The sequence below is a fragment of the Protopterus annectens genome, chromosome 4.part0 (genome assembly GCF_019279795.1).
Source record: "Protopterus annectens isolate FY-2018-M chromosome 4.part0, PAN1.0, whole genome shotgun sequence".
In the NCBI taxonomy this organism is placed as follows: Eukaryota; Metazoa; Chordata; order Ceratodontiformes; family Protopteridae; genus Protopterus; species Protopterus annectens.
The window spans coordinates 476,590,089-476,608,474 of NC_056733.1; the positions used below are offsets into that span (position 1 = coordinate 476,590,089).

At 44.2% G+C, this 18,386-nt stretch overlaps 1 protein-coding gene across 2 annotated transcripts in view; it reads left to right on the forward strand.

The window, feature by feature from the left end:
* Positions 1 to 18,386, forward strand: part of CORO1C (coronin 1C) — a 1,687,220-nt gene that overhangs the window by 1,582,040 nt on the left and 86,794 nt on the right. The window lies entirely within an intron of this gene.

Here is an 18,386-nt window from a genome sequence, read left to right on the forward strand (position 1 = left end):
CAAGGAAGATATTGATTGCACCAGACTGGCCACGCCAACACTGATACCCCCTCTTGCGCAGTATGTCACTGTTGGCCCCATGGCACCTGCCTCAGATCCCTACCCCGTTGTCTCAGCAGGAGAACCAGATTCTGCACCCTCAGCTTCAAACCCTGAACCTAGCAGCCTGGCTAATTACCCTTTACCATCCCTCAGTAAACCAGTGATGGAATAATTTTAGAGGCAAGGAGGCCAAGTACTAGGAAATCTTATGCTGAAAAATGGAAGATTCTGTGCCTGCAACCAGTCTCAAAGCATGAGCACAGCATCACCCAACTTATCTCAGATTCTACAATACTTAACTGAGATGCTTCACAAGGGCCTTTCTTTTTCCTCCATGAAAATTCATGCCTCAGCCATTTCAGCTTATTATAACACAGAACCTCCCCTCTTCTCTCAACCACTACTCAAGCAGTTCCACACAGGGGCCAAAAATTTAAGACCACACAGGAGAGCCCCAACTCCAGCCTGAGACCTTAACTTTGTATTGGAGAAACTCACTGATGTTCATCGTGCATACAGCTGCAGTCATAACAGATGGGTTTTCCTGCCGTCAGGCGGGTCCTCGGTCGGCCGAATTCCAAAGTCTAGGTCCGGCGTCGGTTGTCGTCGCTTCTTCCCTGACGTCAGTGCGACAGGGGTATAAAAGAACCAGCCGACGCCATTTTCTCCAGTCTTTCTTGCCGCGCGGTGCCCGAAGCAGAAGCAGTTCGCAAGTGCCAGTCGGCCAGCTCCTGAGATTATGAATATATTGCAACCGAAGTCTTCTTGAAAGCTAAGTACCCCGTTGGGGAAACTTTTCTTGCCTCAGACCGATATCAGACAAAGTTAATAATTGCATTTCATGTGGGAAGCAAATACCGCATAAGGATTTTCATTCCCTCTGCATTCCTTGCTTAGGCCCAGACCACGACGTCTCGGCCTGTCGTTTTTGTGCTACATTCAACAGACGCACCATTAAGCGTCGGGCGGAGTTCACCCAACACTATTTTGGCAAAAAATTTAATTACATTATGTCATGGGATACTCCGACTCCTGTTTTGAGTAAAAGACGCAAAGATAAGGACCGACAAACGAGGTCCGCGGCTTCTACCGACACCACGCCAAAGCCGACTACAGGTGGTCCGGTTCTCAGTGAGGCGCCTACGCAACCCCTGACTACCGACGACACTTCATTGGTGGTGTCTACTGTACCTGAGGTCGCAGGCTCTTCGGCCCACACCCCGACTCCCGATACCGAAGCCACTCTTGGCGGTGAAACTCAGAATTTAGACTGGTCTTCCACCTCTCAAGGTGTCTTCAGGCCTTCCTCTTCTTTTTCCATCAAGGCTTTCACTAAGTCTAAAGCAGCCATGCATACTAAGAGACAAGCTCCACAGGGCCCTTCTCAAGGCCCCATGCTTAAAAAGCAGATGCTCAAAATGGCTGAGGATTTGTTTACTGTTATCAGGGGTTCTCAACCCCCCCACCCCGGACAAAAGGCTCAGAGTGGAGGAAGAATCCCCCTCCTCGGACCAGGTCTCCATTATTTCAGAGCATTCTGATGATCAGGAACATTCATACTCCCCTTTTGAAGATTCTGATGCAGAGGAGTCCATTCCCTCTCTCTCCCCTCCTGAGGATTACTCTTTTGGGGAAACCTTGCATACCTTGAGGGAACACTTCCACTGGGAAGGCCAAGAGTACTCAGACTCCAAGAAAAGGCTTAGGGATTTTCTCTTGCTCCCTCAGCACAGACCTCTGGCTATACCTCCTGTCTTAGACATTCTTGATGTGTATTCGGAGGCCTGCCTTAACCCAGAGTCCTCCAGCCCCAGTCAAGCCTGACCGGTATTACCGGGTTCCTGACTCACACCAATTCCTATACAAAAGCCATACGGCTGACCCAGAAACTATCTCACAGGGCCCCAAGGGAATTGAGACCTCCACTGCTAAAAATCCATTACCTTCAGAGAGAGATTCCAGAGCTTTAGAAAGGTGGGGGGAAAAGGTATACACATCGGCCACCTTAACCATGAGGGCAGTAAACTGCCAGTTCCATTCTGTTATCACAGTTGAGAAACAAAATGTCACAACCTGAACAACCAGACTTGAAGGAGTTGCAGGATTTGATGCATAGTGCAGAACAAGTGGGTAAACATACCTTGCAATGTGGTTTTGATGCTTTAGAGGCCTCATGTAGAGCTGCTGTTACAGGATCAGTCATACGTAGACATGCCTGGCTCAAAGAGCAAACCTTACCAGATCATGTCAAAGCTAAATTACTAGATGCCCCTCTGCAAAAAGATGTATTTGGTGTCAAAGCTGAAGAGGTATTAAAGAAAATGGAGGAAAAGGCTAAATCAATGCAAACCGTGAAAGATTTCCTACAGGTACAACCTGCACCTTTCAGTAGAAATTGGCCTTCCAAAAATTGGTCCTTTCCAGCCACGGACAGACCCCAAAGAGGTAGATACAGGCGCCCGAGGGGCAGAGGGCAATCTCAGGGATCGTTTAGAGGCAGACAATGGCAAGCTCCTACACAAAGAGGTGGTGAGGATAGCCATTCAGAATGCAGACCCAATGACTTTCCCCTTTGCATGCCAAGCAAGGCTCAAATGGCAGCACCTTTAGGTGGAAAACTGGCATTATTTTCGAAAAATTGGCATATTGTCACAAAAGACAAATGGATCCTGGACATTAGAAATAGAGGCTACAGATTCCATTTTCACACCCTTCCAAAAATGAGAGGCAAGCTAAACCTGCCACACAATCAAAGGGCAGAGGCACAAAAACAAATTTCAAATCTCATGGACATGAAAGCTATTCAAGAGGTACCTACACAAGAACAAGGTCAAGGTTTTTACTCCAGATTATTCCTGGTACCAAGGAAGGGAAAAGATTGGAGACCTATTTTGGACCTATCCATCCTAAACACATTTTTACTCGTGCCAAAATTCAAGATGCTCACATTACAGCAGCTTCTTCCCATGCTGGGCAAGGAGTCTTGGCTGGTAACATTGGACCTCAAGGAGGCATACCTGCATGTCCCAATCAGACAAGATTGCAGAAGATACCTCAGATCTCTTGCAGGTTTAACCCATTATCAATTCTCTGCATTGCCCTTTGGCTTATCTACTGCGCCCAGAGTATTCACGAAATGCCTGGCATCAGTAATTGCCTACTGCAGACTTCAAGGGATACAAATATACCCATATTTGGACGACTGCCTGATCCAAGCAGACAGCAAGCACATACTTCTGAAACATCTGGCTTTTGTAATAATGTTGTTGAATTCTCTGGGATACACAGTCAACAAAAGGAAATCAAGGCTAATACCCTCTCAAACAATAATTTTCCTGGGTGCCAACTTGGACACAAACACCCAGATGGCCTAACTCACGCCAGAGAAACAGGGGCAACTAACTCAATACTTCAGAAAACTAGCAAATTTCACCAGGCTTACTGCAAGGAAAATCCTGCAGGCTCTGGGATTCATGGCATCTTGCATACTACTAATCCCATGTGCAAAGCTGCATATGAGGAAGCTTCAATGGTACCTGAAAAACCTATGGTCTCAACACAGCCACAATTTGGAAACAATAATACCACTGATTCCATGTCTTCAAACGGAATTTCTGTGGTGGGCTCAAGCATGCCAAAGAAACACAGGTCTCCCATTCTGCAAGCCTCAAGCAAATCAAGTCATCACAACAGACGCCTCGGACTACGCCTGGGGGGCGCACATGACAGATCGGTGCATTCAGGGCAAATGGTCCCAAAAAGAAAAGCACCTACACATCAATCAAAAGGAAATGCTAGCAGTAATAAATGCTATTATGGCTTTCAAAGACCTTCTGCATCCAGGTCAACTATTGATAAGGACAGACAACACCACAGTAAATGTGGTACATAAACAAACAGGGGGGAACCCATTCATACCCCCTATGCAGGCTAGCCATGTCTCTTTGGAACATGGCTCTGGAATTACAAATCGAGCTTCAAGCACAGTACTTGCCAGGCAAAGAAAACATGCTGGCAGACAACCTAAGCAGAAATATGACAGATCCACACGAATGGAAGTTGCATTCTCAAGTTTTTACAGAGATAATTCAAGCATGGGGAAGGCCAGACATAGATCTCTTTGCCTCCCACAAAAATCACCAATTGGCAAAATTCTGCTCAAGGACCTTTCATCCACAGGCCTGGAGAGTGGACGCACTCTCTTTCAGTTGGACAACAATGACAGTTTATGCCTTTCCACCTCTTCCTCTGCTGCCCAAAGTTCTATTAAAAACCAGAGCAGACAGACCAAAGATGATTCTTATTGCTCCAGTCTGGCCAAGACAACACTGGTACCCACTCCTGAGGAGCCTGACGCATTCCCCACCATGGATCCTACCTCTAATGCCTCTTCTTCTGACTCAGCACAGCTTCAAAACTGTTCAGTCAGCTGAAAACACTCAGTCTGGCCACATGGAAGATTCCTTAACTTCACAACAGACCCTACTCTCCAAGGAGGTGCAGGATGTCATTTTGGAGGCCAGAAGGCCTTCTACTAGAAAAGCTTACTCCGCAAAATGGAAACGGTTTTGTGCCTGGAATGAGAAAAAGGGCCAGAATCCTGGAATACTGAATTTACCTCAAATATTACAGTATCTAGCTGAGATGCTAAGCAGTGGACTTTCATTCTCCTCCATCAAAATCCATGCCTCAGCCATTTCTGCAGAATACAACACTGATCCTCCTTTATTCTCTCACCCCCTCTTAAGACAGTTCCTCAGAGGGGCTAAGAATATAAAAACCCCAAGGAAACAACCAGTACCTGCTTGGGACCTCAATTTCATTCTAGAAAAACTGACCTTGCCTCCTTTTGAGCCAGCTGCCTCAACAGATCTGCAATATTTGTCCTGGAAAACAGCCTTCCTTCTGGCTATCACCTCAGCTCGGAGGGTATCGGAATTACAAGCCTTCATGGCTGCGCAGCCTTTAATCATTTTCCATCAGGACAGAGTTTCCTTACGAACCAATCCGTCCTTTATGCCAAAGGTGGTATCCAGGGTAGCTTTGAATCAGGCTATCCACTTACCTACCTTTTACCCTAATCCTCAAAATAAAGGGGAAAGACTACTGCATTCCTTGGACATCCACAGACAGCTGCGTTATTTGGACAGAACAAAGCCTTTCAGAAAATTAGAGCAACTCTTTGTGTCCTATGCTACAGGAGCTCAAGGGAAGCCAGTTTCCAAACCGACTATCTCAAAATGGATAGCCCACTGCATACGCTTTTGTTACTCTTTTCATGGTAAAACTGTACCTGTAGGCATCAGATCTCATTCCACAAGGGCCACCGCTACCTCTGCAGCTTTCCTCAGAGGGGTTCCTACCAAAGATATTTTGGAAGCAGCCACTTGGAGTTCTGTGCATACCTTCTCCAAGCACTATCACCTACCATTATACTCCAAAACTAGAGCAGGCTTTGCCACTGCAGTCTTGCAGGGCATCCTGGCTCCTCCTAGTTCCACCTAGTGCCTACCACGCCTTTTTTAGCTTTGGGATTCTACCCATCTGTTATGACTGCAGCTGTATGCACGACGAACATAGTACAGTTTTGTACCTACCATAAATGTAGATGTTCGAGTGCTAATACAACTGCAGTCCAGGTTTCCCTCCCTCCTTCCCCTCTTGGGACAGACCTATTGGCTAACACCTCCTCATACAACCTGATTGGGGTATTCATTTATGGTGTATTTGCTTGCAACTACTGTTTTTTGATTATATTGCATTGCATTATTACATAAATTTATGTATTGCCTTCCTTCTGGGGGCACCTGACATCTGGGGCAAGAAAAACTGAAGAAAATGGTGTCGGCTGGTTCTTTTATACCCCTGTCGCACTGACGTCAGGGAAGAAGCGACGACAACCGACGCCGGACCTAGACTTTTGGAATTCGGCCGACCGAGGACCCGCCTGACGGCAGGAAAACCCATCTGTTATGACTACAGCTGTATTAGCACTCGAACATCTACATTTATGGTAGGTACAAAACTGTACTTTCCTCCTTTCGAGCCAGCTGCTAGTTGTTGTTGTTTGTCTTTCGGCTTTTTCCCGGTAAGGGGTCACCACAGCGGACCTCTGGTCCGCTAATGATTGGCAGTAGATTTTTACGAAACGCTGAGGTGCCAGCTCAAAGCCCAACCTTCAACGAAGGCACACCCATTTATGCACAGTGCAGATTTAAAATTCCTTTATTGGAAAACAGCCTTCCTTTTAGCAATCACTTCAGCAAGAAGGCCATCTGAATTACAGGCCCTTATGGCAGTGGAGCCTTTCATCATCATTCATGTGGACAGGGTGTTCCTCAGAATCAATCCTTGCTTCATGCCCAAGGTGGTATCCAGTGTGGCTCTTAGTCAGTCCATTCATTTGCCAACCTTCTTTCCTAATCCACAAAACAAAGGGAAACGGATACTGCACTCCTTTGATGTGCACAGAAAACTTAGATTTTACTTGGACAGGACTAAACCTCAAAGGAAATCTGAACAACTGCTGGTGGCATTTGCTGCAGGGGCAGAGGGGAAGGCTATTTCAAAGCAAACCATTTCTAAATGGATAGGCCATTGCATTCATTTCTGCTATAAGCACCATGGAAAACCTATCCCACAGGGGATCAGACCCCATTCAACCAGGGCTACATCTACCTCTCCAGCCTTTCTCAGAGGTGTCCCCACCAGCGACATTCTAGAAGCTGCTACCTGGAGTTCTGTACATACTTTCACCAAGCATTACCATTTGCCAATTTTCTCTAAATCCAGAGCTGGCTTTGCCACTGCAGTCTTGCAGGGTTTTATAGCTGCTCCTAATTCTATCTAAATTCCTCCTCCCATCCTTAGCTTTGGGAATCTACTCAAATGTGATGACTGCAACAATGAAACACGAAGAACATAGTACAGTTGTGTACACTTACCATAAATGTAGATGTTCAGGTGTATTCACTGTTGCAGTCCTTGTTACCCTCCCTCCAGCCCCCTCACCTTTTTTTGGCTATACCTCTACTCTCCTTTACTATGCTTAAAAGCTTTCTGGTGTATTTGCTTTTTTACTGGAGGTATATCCTTTTATATATGTGTGTATGTATGTATGTGTATATATATATATAGATTAGATATATAGATAGATTAGATATATAGATAGATATATGTAGATATATATATATATATATATATATATATATATATATATATATATATATATATATATATATATATATATATATATATATATAAAATGTTTTATTGCTTCCCATTAAGGGGGCACCTGGCATCTGGGGCAAGAAAAAACTGATGTAATGGTGTCGGCTGCATGTTTTATACCCCTGACTACCTGACATCACAGAAGAAGAAACAGCAACAGATGCAGGACCCAAGACTTTGTTAATCAGGCCAACTGAGGGCTACTGCAAGCAGATACCCAAATGTGATGACTGCAACAGTGAATACGCTCGAACATCTACATTTATGGTAAATGTACACACACAACTGTACTTTCTCCCGCTATGCCCCCTCCTGCCAGGCTATAAGGTAGTAAACTCCCACTAACTACTCTTCTCCAGCTATGTCCCCTCCTGCCAAGCTATAAGGTAGTAATCACTGCCACCAACTACTCATCAGCTACTAAGGCCCTTCCCAAAGGGTGACCAATTTCACTGTGTAATATTACTCTTATCCAAATAGTAAGTGTGACCCAGGGCTAAGGCTATTCTGGAGTGACTTAGTACAGTATCACCAAATACATGCAAGTACTCTAGAGCTTAAATTATTTCTACACAAAACTGCCACAGTTAAAAGGTTTAAAAATATTTAATGAATAATAAAAACACAAGACAATACTTATTACTTCAACGCAATGACATTGCAGAGTTGAGAGATCACATGAAAGTTTTAAAACAATATTGTAGGATAGTCTGACATAAATATAGAAAACAGCTAGACTAATCTGGCTAAATTTCTATCTATCTCTAAGAGTAATACTAAGATCTAAGAACCTACTTTACAGATCAAAGGCAGAGTGCTGGTGTGTTGATGTTTTCAGGTTCAGATAAAATCCAAAATGTTCAAATCTTTCTCTCTGAGGAGGTCTTAAATTGATAAACACCCAGTACTGCTGAGTCATTTCACATTACATCATTTTTATCACTTCCTTAGTTGCCAGGTTAACAGGAACTCAACATTTACATTTCTTAGTAGGCTGCACCTGGCCAGGAAGCCACAGTAATAAAAATATTGTACATGTAAAACCTTAGTAATTATCTCTTAATCAAGACTATAGAAAGAATTTCCTGGTCCAGACATCTTGTGTCCGAGCTTGAGATCAAACAGTCATACAATGCTTCACTTATCAGTTTTCTTTCAGCAGGGTGCACTGTGGTTACATTTTGAAGTTCAGTACAACATATAGTTTAATCCTAACATATAGTTCTTTTTAGATTTGTAGAACAAGCCTGTGGATTACATTAATATTTACAATGACACAGAATTATTTGCAAAATTCTATCTAGCTAGGCTGACAGCCTTAACACCCCCCTCCAAGATAGGGAATTGCTTTTTAGCCCGCAGGTCTATGAGGTCTTCAAGAGCCTTGAAGAGAAGTCTGCTTATGTTCCACCCCTTCAGTCTTTCCGTATATGTTAGGAATTATCCGTATAAACAGGGGCATTTTTATAGAAAGCCAAGAAGGAGTGGACATGCCCTTTCACAAGAAAAAGGGGAAATATAAGAAGGGGGAGACAAGCAGATAATCAAGTCTTTAGCCTCACAACAGCTAAACTATAACTATACCAATCCACACACACACACACACACACACACACACACACACACACACACACACACACACACACACACTGAGCACTCCCTTTCCCCATCCTATTCTCAATATCTTTCAGACTTGGATGGGGGGTTAATAATTTGCCTGGAGGAGTAAAGGACAATCATGACAGACAGATGGGTACTGGACATCATTGCAAGGGGTACCATCTAGAGTTCAGGTCAAAACCCCTCGGCAAAAGCATGCCAATAGCCTAGCAGGCCAAGAACACCTCACTGTATCCATTGATGTTCTTCGTCTCACATTGCTGCAGTCATAACCTGTGGGTAGTCCGCTGTCCTCGGTTGGCCCGAATACCAAAGAGTTAGGCTGGCGTCGGTCATGGGCGCCCGGAGCTGACGTCAGTACGTAGTAGTACTTAAGCGCATGACCGACGCCATATCTTCAGTCTTTCTTGCCGCGTGGTCCGAAGCAGAAGCAGCGTTTGCAAGTGCCGTTCGGCATTCTGAAATTTTAAATTATCGAGTTTCAGACCGAAGACCAAGTTGGGCTAAGTACCCTGTTGGGGAAAATTTTTGTCTTTTCTTGCCTCAGTTAATCCGGATGTCAGAAAAAGTTAATAATTGTATTTCTTGTGGGAAACAGATACCTCATAGGGACTATCATTCTCTCTGTATTCCTTGCTTGGGGCCTGAACACGACGTAGTCGGATGTCGCTTTTGCGCTAGATTTAATAAGCGCACCATTAAACGAAGATTAGACTGTGCCAGGCTTGTTTTCGGTAAGCGGTGTAACTACAACATGCCGTCGGATCCTCCGACGCCCACTACCGCTAAAAAACGTAAAGATAAATCTTTAAGGTCTAAACCGGATGAGTCGTCCGATGCGGACGCCGGTTCTATGGAACCTCCGGTTGAATCTGTGGATCCGGCCGAAGTCTCGGCTGAATCCCAGGGGGAACCTTTACTTTTGCAGGAGTGGCCTCTCAGGAGTTAGGCCAGGCCGAGGGTGCTTCTCAGGTATCTGTAGTTCCATCCTTACAAAAGGTTATTAGGCCTTCTACCTCAGTGGCTAAAGGCCATGCTAAGGCTAAACCTGGTCTTTCTGGTACTGGCCATAGCCCTAGTTCTTCAGCTTCTGTTCCTAAAAAACATATGTTGAAAATGGCAGAGGATTTGATTACCTTGATCAGGGGATCTTTGCCCCCCCCCAGAGAAGAGGCCTAGGGTGGAGACAGATTTAGAGGGAATGGAGCATTCTTCAGACTACTCTGAGTCTTCAGCTGAGGATATTCAGGATTACCCTCCCTATTCAGATTCGGATGCAGAGGATTCCTGTCCTTCTGCTTCTCCTCCAGAGGATTTTTCCTTTTCTGAAACTTTACATTCCATGAGGGAACATTTCAAGTGGGAAGGTCAGGATTTTTCAGATTCTCGAAAAAGGCTTAGGGAATTTTTGTTTTTACCACAACATAGGCCTTTGGCTATTCCCCCTGTCTTAGATGTTGTTCAGGATGTTTTTTCTGAAGCTTCACTTAATCCTGATTCTTTACCCCCTGCCCCTGTCAAGCCAGACAGATATTACAGAGTTCCAGAAGCACATAAATATTTGTGTAAGAGTCCTAGAGCTGACCCGGAAACTATTATTCAAGGGCCGAAGGGTGTCAGGGCTTCTGTGGTTAAAAATCCAGTTCCTTTGGATAAAGATTCTAGAGCATTGGATAGGTGGGGGGAAAAAGTGTACACCTCTTCTATGTTAGCTATGAGGGCTTTAAATTGCCAGTTTCATATGCTGAAGTATCAGAACTTTTTGTTAGGCCAATTGAAATCTAAGGTGGATGCTTTATCTGAGGGTATAGAGTGTAAGGAATTGCAGGAGTTGGTTCATGCTTCAGATCAAGTTGGGAAACATTCCTTGCAGTGTGGTTTCGATGCTCTTCAGGCTTCATCCAGGGTGGCTGCTACTGGTCCAGTTATTCGTAGACATGCCTGATTTAAGGATCAAAATTTGTCATAGCATGTTAAAGCTCGGATTTTGGATGCTCCTCTTCAATCTGAAGTTCTTTTTGGTTCTCCTGTGGAGTCAGTTTTGAAAAATATGGAAGATAAAGCTAAGTCTATGCAGACAGTCAAGGATTTTTTGCAGGTGCAGCCTCCTAAGTTTACCAGGAATTGGCCTGCTAGAGGATGGTCCTACCCTTCTTCGGATTTTCAGTCTAAGGGCAGGTCTAGACGTGGTAGAGGCAGGGCTCACGCTCAGGGTTCTTTCAGACCTAGGACTTGGAGTTCTCCTGCACAGTTTACTGGTGAGGGCAGGGGTCAGCCTTTTCGTAAACAGACCCAATGACCTGTATCTTCAGCTGCCAGATCCTTCTTTTCTGGCAGCTCCTCTAGGAGGAAAGTTGGCACTTTTCAAACAAAACTGGCATTTGGTCACCCAGGACAAATGGGTGTTGGAAATAATAAATCAAGGTTACAAGTTTTACTTTCACACTTTTCCTCCTTTCAGAGGCATGCCGGATGTGCCTCCTCAGCAAAGGCTGGAGGCTCAGGAGCAAATTTCTTTGCTTTTACAGATGGGAGCTATCCAGGTGGTACCTCCGTCAGAAGTAGGTCTAGGGTTTTATTCCCGTCTATTCCTAGTGCCAAAGAAAGGAAACACTTGGAGGCCACTTCTGGATTTGTCCATTCTCAATACCTACCTAGACATTCCAAAGTTCAAGATGTTAACATTACAACAACTTCTGCCTATGCTAGGCAAAGATCACTGGATGGTAACCCTGGATCTCAAAGAGGCCTATCTTCACATTCCTATCAGGCCCAGCTGCAGGAGATTCCTGCGTTTTCGGGCTGGTACTTCTCATTATCAGTTCTCTGCATTGCCCTTTGGTTTATCTGCTGCGCCCAGGGTGTTCACAAAAGTTCTGGCTCCTGTAATAGCTTTCTTCAGACAGAGGGGAATACAAATTTATCCTTATCTGGACGATTGCCTGATTCTTGCTCAAGACAAAGACAAGTTACTTCAACATCTGCAGTATGTAATGGCAGTTTTAAGGTGCCTAGGGTATTCTGTGAACGAAATAAAGTCCAGTCTAGTACCCTCTCAGGACATGTGCTTTCTGGGTGTGAGACTGAATATAGCTTCTCAGATGGCTTTTCTGACCCCGGACAAACAAAGAACTCTTCACCTATACTTCCAGCAGTTATCAGTACTGTCCAGGCTGACTGCAAGGACAGTCCTTCAAGCCTTGGGGTTCATGGCATCTTGCATTCTAGTACTTCCCAATGCCAAACTGCATATGAGGAAGCTACAATGGTATCTCAAAACTGTATGGACTCAACACTGCCACGATTTGGACACTGTCATTCGGATAATACCTTGCATCCAGAAGGAATTCTTGTGGTGGGCTCAGGAATGTCACCTAAACAAGGGACTCTCTGTGACCCGACCAGAGGCGAGTCAGATCATAACGACGGATGCCTCGGACTTGGCTTGGGAGCACACTTCAATGGGAAATGGATTCAAGACACGTGGCCTCCCAGACTACAACATTTGCATATCAACATGAAGGAGATGTTAGCAGTCCAATTTGCCCTGATGGCCTTCAAGGACTTACTTCAACCTGGACAGGTGTTGATTCGAACAGACAACACAACAGTCATGTGGTACATCAACAAGCAGGGGGGAACCCATTCTTACCCTCTTTGCAGACAAGCAATGATATTGTGGGAGACTGCTCTGAGTTTGCACATCACTCTTCAAGCATGGTTTCTGCCAGGAGCACAGAACTCCCTAGCAGATGTATTGAGCAGACAAATTGTGGACCCCCATGAGTGGAAATTGGATCCTCAGGTATTCCAACAGTTGACAGTGGCTTGGGGAACTCCAGACATAGATCTGTTCGCTTCTCCACTAAATTTCCAACTACCAAAATTTTGCACAAAGATGTTTCACCCAAAAGCTTGGAAAGTGGATGCTCTATCTTTCAGTTGGAACAACCTTCACGTCTATGCTTTCCCTCCTCTGCCTCTCCTTCCCAAGGTACTCTTGAAAGTCAGGCGGGACAAGCCTTGCATGATTCTAATAGCACCAGATTGGCCACGTCAGCACTGGTATCCTCTGCTGAGGAGTTTAATTCAGGAGCCTCCTTGGCCTTTGCCACAGATTCCTCACTTGTTGCCCCAGTCAAGCAATCATTTGCTCAATGTCAGGGTGCAGTCCCTGCACCTAACAGCCTGGCATATTCTGTTTTAGAGCCTGTGGGGTCTCAGCTTCCTCAACAGGTTTTAGATGTCATTTTGGAAGCCAGGCGTCCCAGTACTAGAAAAGTTTATGCTGATAAATGGAGGAGATTTTTTCTTTGGAGCACAGCAAAGGGCTTTGATGTCTCAGTACCTAATTTGAGTTTTACGCTACAATACCTTACTGAATTACTGGACAAGGGTTTGTCATTTTCCTCTGTGAAGGTTCATGCAGCAGCCATTTCTGCTCACTATGATTGTGACCCTCCTTTATTTTCTCATACTTTGTTTAAGCAATTTCTTAGAGGGGCAAAAAATATAAGACCCCCACGTAGAGCTCCTACTCCTTCCTGGGATCTCAATTTTGTGTTGGAAAAGCTTACTTTACCTCCTTTCGAACCTGCAGCTACGCCTGAGCTGAAGTTTTTGTCTTGGAAAACTGCTTTTTTGTTGGCCATTACCTCTGCTAGGAGGGTCTCTGAATTGCAGGCACTCATGGCAGTTGAACCTTTTCTGGTATTCCATAAGGATAGGGTGTCTTTGCACTAACCCTACTTTTATGCCTAAAGTGATTTCTAATGTGGCCTTGAACCAGTCTATTCATTTGCCTACTTTTTATGCTGATCCCCAAAATAAGGGGGAAAAAGTCTTGCATTCTTTGGACATTCACAGGCAGCTACGTTATTATTTGAGCAGAACTAAAGAGTTCAGGCAGACTCAACAGTTATTTATTTCTTTTGCTCTGGCTTCTCAAGGGAAAGCTGTTTCAAAGCAAACTATTTCTAAGTGGATTGGTCATTGTATTGCTTTTTGTTATTCTCATCATGGGAAGAATGTTCCTGCTGGGATCAGACCTCATTCCACTAGGGCTACTGCCACATCTACTGCCTTTTTGAGGGGGGTAGCTACTAAGGATATTTTGGAAGCAGCTACTTGGAGTTCAGTACACACTTTTACTAAGCATTACCATCTCCCTCTTTATTCCAAGTCTAGGGCTGGGTTTGCCACTGCAGTTTTACAGGGCATGTTAGCAGCTCCTAATGATTTTTAGTTTGCCAGCCTCCCTTTTCCTTTGCTTTGGGATTCTACCCACAGGTTATGACTGCAGCAATGTGAGACGAAGAACATAGTACAGTTTTGTACCTACCATAAATGTAGATGTTCGAGGATCCACATTGCTGCAGTCCTTTTCCTCCCTCCTTCCCCTCTATTGTTTGGGGTTGCTGTTTTTTTCCTTTGGGATAATTGTTATTTTCTCTCTTGTGGTTGTTGGTTATTTACTATTTTGGCTCTGGCCTTTCCTTTTTAAGGCCTTCTGACATCTGGGGCAAGAAAGACTGAAGATATGGCGTCGGTCATGCGCTTAAGTACTACTACGTACTGACGTCAGCTCCGGGCGCCCATGACCGACGCCAGCCTAACTCTTTGGTATTCGGGCCGACCGAGGACAGCGGACTACCCACAGGTTATGACTGCAGCAATGTGGATCCTCGAACATCTACATTTATGGTAGGTACAAAACTGTACTTTCTGTGTATGTGGCATGAATGAATCATAGAGATGGTGCCCATAGTTAAAGCTCTTTACTGGAGGCTTTTCTTGGTTCCAAGGAAAGCCAGTCCCTGGAGGCCATTTCCTGACATTTCCAAGCTAAGCAAAGTCCGTCATTCCCAGAATTCGAAGTGGCAACTCTCCAGGCTGTTCCGTGTTTTTGGTCTCCGTGGATTTAAAGGCTGCATATCTGTATATCCTTACTTACAAAGGAGACAGAAAATTCTTATATTTCCTGACTGGGAGTATGCACTTTCCAGTTCACCTGTTTTCCTTTTGGTTTAGCCACTGCTCTAAGATTCTTCACCAGATGTCTTCCAAGTTAATTGCCCATTGAAGAACAAAGGTCATATATGCAATCTTTCTGTACCTCAGTGATTTGTCTACAAGCTTCCTGTAGGGAATAGGCAGTTAAGGCCACTTCAGTTACACAACAATATCTACAGAAGTTAGAATTCTTGAATTCAAAGTCAGTTTTAGCACTCTGTCAGAGAACAGCATTCCCAGGTCTGTTGTAGGCACCAAACTTTGCATGGTGTTGCTCTTACAGAAGAACCTGTGGCATCTTACATCCTTCTTTCATCTAGTAACACAGGGGTCTGTATGGATAGCCAGAGAGATCCTTGGGGTTCTTGGATGCATGGCTGCTACTAGCTTGATGGTCCCACTAGCCAGCATATATGTGACAAAAATCCAGTGGAATGAGCACTCACAGGCACTAGAATGCCCCCTCCTTGCCTTACCATGGTTAAAGAAGGAACTGGACTGGTGGATTACTGCTGAGAGAACAAGGGCATGCCCTTCTGACTCCCAGCCGACAAAACAGACTGACTACAGATCCCTTATATCAGGCTTTGGGAGGGTGCGCTCGCAGGTCTCAAAAGTGCCCAGCACTTAGACTAAATCAGAGTGCAAACTCCACATAAATCTGAAACAGATGCTGGCAATTCAGTGCGCTCTCCAAGCAACTGAATCCCTTATGGGTTCCAGGTGTGCTGAGAATAGTCACAGACTATGTCTACCTCAAAGTATGACTTTAATAGCAATGTGTATCTAGTAATGAACAATTCCATAACAGACTTAGCTAAAAAGAGACCCTTTTATATCCCCTCAACTGTGCATTACACAGGCCAGTTCTCTTCTCAGTGATAAAAATGGAGGCTGATGCTGGTAGACGACTTTGCATTCTAGGTTCTCATATTAGAAAGCATGGACGGTGGATATATTCTCCATCGTAAGGAAAAAGGCAAGTTCCTTTATGCCCTTCAACTTCTGCTCCTGATCCCAGTGGTGATCCAGAAAATATTAGAGGAATAATGTAATATTATTCTAATTCCTTCTCATTGGCTGAGGCAGCACTAGCTCTACCCCCCCAAAATTATTGAAGCCCAGGGAAGATCGTATTCTGCTGAAGCAAGTTAGCCTGCTGACTCAAGGCGCAAGGCACCTTAGTACACCTGGGTCTTTTGACCTTCAGTCTGGCAACCTGGAAAATTAACTTTTCCTCCCTTTGGACTCTGATTTGAATACATGCAAAACCATTCATAAGGAGGCCTGGAGACCAGAAAACTGAGCACTAGGAGGTGATACCTGGCAAAATGGAAAAGATTCCCCATATGGTGCCAAAGGAGGAACCTAGTATGTCTGGAAGCAGTAGTCCCAATTTTATCAGCAGTATTTGGCAGAACTGTTTCACATAGGCTTGCTCTTTACCTTCATTAATGGCAACCTACCTGCAGTGTAAGTATACAGGGGGAGCTTGCATTTCAGGCCCTCAGTGAGATCAGTGGTATTGCCATCGTACCTGTGTTTTTTTTCTTTTCTTGGAAAAACTGAGACAGTCACCATGTGGACCAGCCCACATAATCTCTCTCTTGCAAGACAGCATTTCTAGTGGCTGTCATCTCAGCCTGGAGGGTTTCACAATTATAAGCACTTGCAAATAAAATCTTCCAAATAGTTTCCTTAGTCCCTCTTTCATGTCTAAGCATATGACAGAGATGGCACTAAACCAAACAATCCATTTCCTGGTTTCCGAAACTACAAAATTTAAGGGGGAGGGAATATACTTTACTCCTTGGATGTGCACAATTAAGATACTTCCTAGACAAAACAAATGCCTGCAGAAGGTTGGATCAGCTGTCTGTAGCCTTTATAGAAAAGAAAATAGGACTACCCTTATCAAAGCAGACCATCTTCAAGTAGATTTTACACTGCATTATCTTCTTCCACAAGTGCCTTAACACGCATTTTCGTACTTCAGTAGAGAGATAGCTGCCACAGTAACCCTTTTGGAGAGAGTATCTACAAGAGATATTTTGGAAATTGCTACCTTTTCCAGACACGGCAGGCTTGCCATTGTGTTAAGAACTAGAGCTGAAGGGCATACTTCCCTTCTCATCCAGAGGGCTTCCAAACACCCAAGGGGCAGGTGCTAAAGGCTTTGGGACTCTTCCTTGAAGTTATGACTGCAGCAATGAAGTATACACAAAACATAATATGATTTTATCAACTTACCATAATTTTAGGTGTTCGTGTAGTCACTGCTGTGTTCAGTTCCCTCCCATCCTCCATCCCTTCCTCACTTTGAGAAACTCCAAACTGGTTGGTATAGGCAATCCAGCTTGGTCTCCTCCCCCTGTACTCTCCTTGCCATACCAGTCTACTCACCACTGTACCCCATTAGTCGAGAAAGAGTTTGCACCTATCAGTGCTGCATACTGCATCTCAAAAGAGTTTTGTTTTCCCAGACGTTTTGTATTCTTAGTCTGGGTGATCCTTGGGTGGAAGCAAGAAAGAACAGAAGACTAGTCAACTGTATGTCTGACTTTATACTGAGACATGAAGACATCCATTGTGTGGGAGCCATAAAGTTGGCATAGGGAGGAGGGAAATGCACTTCAAAACTCTGGCTGGATGTAAGACTCTGCTTGTGCAGAAATCCCTTAAGTTATGACTGCAGCAGTTCTATGCTCAAACAACTGGTTATGGTAAGTTGACAGTACATCTCTACTTTCTTCATTTCCTCTAGCTTTGTGATTTGGTTCATTGCACTTTTGTTCTTACATTATTGATATGTTTGAACATATACTGTACCTAATCTGATTTTTTGCATTCATCAGCATGTTTGACTTCCATCATTCATTCCAGTCTCACCTGCTGTTGCATTTTTACTCCTTTAAAGCTTTCTTTTTAAACTTTATATTATGTGGCTGTTCAGTATCCAGTTGTCTCTGTCGACCACTCTGTCTTGCACTTATCCTGATGTCTGAAGAAGTTAGTGCAGCTGAAAGTCTGTTTTTATGGTAGCTGTAGAGTCAAAACCAGCAGGCAGCATGTCTCAGCATAATGCAGAAAATGTTGGGTTGCAGAGTTGGAGACTAGGATTTGAATTGCAATGCTCTGTGTTACATAGTGAGTAGTCCTGAAGAAGAGTCACTTAACCACTCTGTGCTTTCTGAGTCTCCCCTTTGAAGATCTGTACCATCTTGCTACCAAAAAATGTGGTTAGTGGTGTCAGTGAAACTTGCATTTGAATCTTGGTACAATGAAGAAAATGCAGTAACTGTTGCTCTAGAATAATTTGTTATACTTGAAAACTTGTCTACTTAAGTTCTAATATCCTAATCTCAGTGAGCATCTCTGGAAGGGAGTTAGAAGAAAAAATGTGATTGCAGCCACTTTTTAATACCGTGCAACAATTTTGATATTGTCTTTTTTCCCTGTTGCCTGCTGACCCCAGTTTTGGT